The 1994-nt window shown below is 48.5% G+C and overlaps 1 pseudogene; it reads left to right on the forward strand.

The window, feature by feature from the left end:
- Positions 1–712: 712 nt before the first annotated feature.
- Positions 713–1444, forward strand: LOC147901339 (uncharacterized; annotated as a pseudogene).
- Positions 1445–1994: the final 550 nt, after the last annotated feature.

Below are 1994 nucleotides of genomic sequence, written 5' to 3' on the forward strand. Positions count from 1 at the left end.
ATACAAAGGTTTTGCTTCGGTGTGAAATACCTCGATCGAGGTACCATCTCCAATGAAATTGGCACATGAGGACAACCGAACGAAGCAAATATCTCGATCAAGGTCTTCCATTTTAATCCACTGAACTAAGCCTATACCTCGATCGAGGTATCGTGGCAAGTCTACATACCTCGATCGAGGTATCGTGGATAGATGACATGGGTCGTGTCAAATACCACGATCGAGGTATGTGGCATTCGACATGGCAACTGACATACCTCGATCGAGGTACCGTGGCAAGTCCACATACCTCGATCGTGGTATGCTCGACTGATGACATGGCCGCATGCCCAATACCATGATCGAGGTATGTGGCATCCGACATGTTATTTAGCATACTGTGCTGGCAGCTGACATACCTTGATAGAGGTATCGTGGCATGTCCATACCTCGATCATGGTATGCTGGACCGATGGGTATGTGGCATGTCAAAGCAAGATGCTAGGGCACCCCCTCACTTGGTCATGAGTCTCGATTCAGTCATTAATGCTCTAGGTCGATTACACATAGTTGAGGATGTTTTGGACCTGTTTTGGATACCTTTCAAGCATAGGCTGAGGTAGAGATCGGTGGTCATGGCTTGGATTGAAGAGCCATTCGAGAGTTATTTGAGCGTGAGTCACCTCATAGGCAAGCCTTAGAGGATATGTTTTGGGATGGTCACACTGAGGCAATGCGACCACGATCAGGGCAGCCCTTTTATATTTTACGTTGTAGGCACCCCGTCATAGTAGTGCACATTTATCTGAGATATCTCACTGCGAATGGTGGTTGATTGCCTCACAACCGTCAAATAGCCAGGTCATTTGCCATGCAGCTATACGCTGAGTTTGTGCTTGGTCATCGGGTAGACTACCTTAGTACCCGTCCAAGATCAGGAGCGGCGGGACATGGTAGGATGGGGCATCAGGAGCATTAGACTGCATGTGTTCGGTGTCGATGCGAGGCACCAGAGCTGCACACTATCCTTGCATTGGCATTGCGAGTTGTTGGAGGACGGATTAGGGGGGATGTTCATTTAGTGGCCTCATCCTTGCACAACATGGTCTCTGCCCTATCGAGATCACTTTTGATTCCACCTCCCCCACCTCCCACATCTATGGAGCCTCCCACATCTACACCACCTCCCACATCTACACTGCCTCAGCATGAGTTGGATACTCGAGATGCACAGATTGCAGAGTTGGAGGCATTGTTGTCTGAGTCTAGGGTCGAGGTTAGTAGTTATTCTGATTATTTTAGTTTATTTTTTTGTTGCGTGTTTTGAACTGAAGTTTTTTGGTTCATTCTCACCATGTACGTGACATGTTTGCTTGGTAGGTACATCTATTGCGACAGGATATGGAGTCTCGTGTATGACAGTTGGAGGCAGATTTGGAGGAGTAGAGGATTTGGACATGCATAGCCTACGATCGAGCAGAGCACTATATTTTGTAGTTGAGACATATTAGTCGTGATCCATCTCACCATAGGATCCACCCTAGTGTGGCCCTGTACCCCGCTCCTACTGTAGATGTGCCGACTAGGATACCCATAGATGGACTAGTCATAGCCAGGCTTCCTACCACCACTTGCGTCCTTTGCCATGAGGATTTTGACATCATAGGGTGGTTTGGACTAGGGTGTGGCCACATCGCACATCTCCATTGCATGACTCGCCACATGGTGGCATGATCAGTGTGCCCTGTATGCCTTGCTGACATTGATATCGCCACATACAGAGGACTAGGCATGGATGATCTGTATCCTAGTCATCGTTAGGCCATTGATCCATTTGCCTGCATGGTCTTGACAGAGCACTACAGGGAGGAGGCACAGAGAGCTTTGCTACAGCAGGAGGGTACGGGTGCTGATACTTCAGTGGTTACAGCGTGTGTTTCGTGACGCTTCTCATATGGTGATTTCATGCCAAGTGATGAGGCACGAGCAGAGGAAGCACGTCGTATTGAGCGAGA

This window comes from Dipteris shenzhenensis, chromosome 6 (genome assembly GCF_047967505.1).
Source record: "Dipteris shenzhenensis isolate YYH24624 ecotype China chromosome 6, Dip_SZ_1.0, whole genome shotgun sequence".
NCBI lineage: Eukaryota > Viridiplantae > Streptophyta > Polypodiopsida > Gleicheniales > Dipteridaceae > Dipteris > Dipteris shenzhenensis.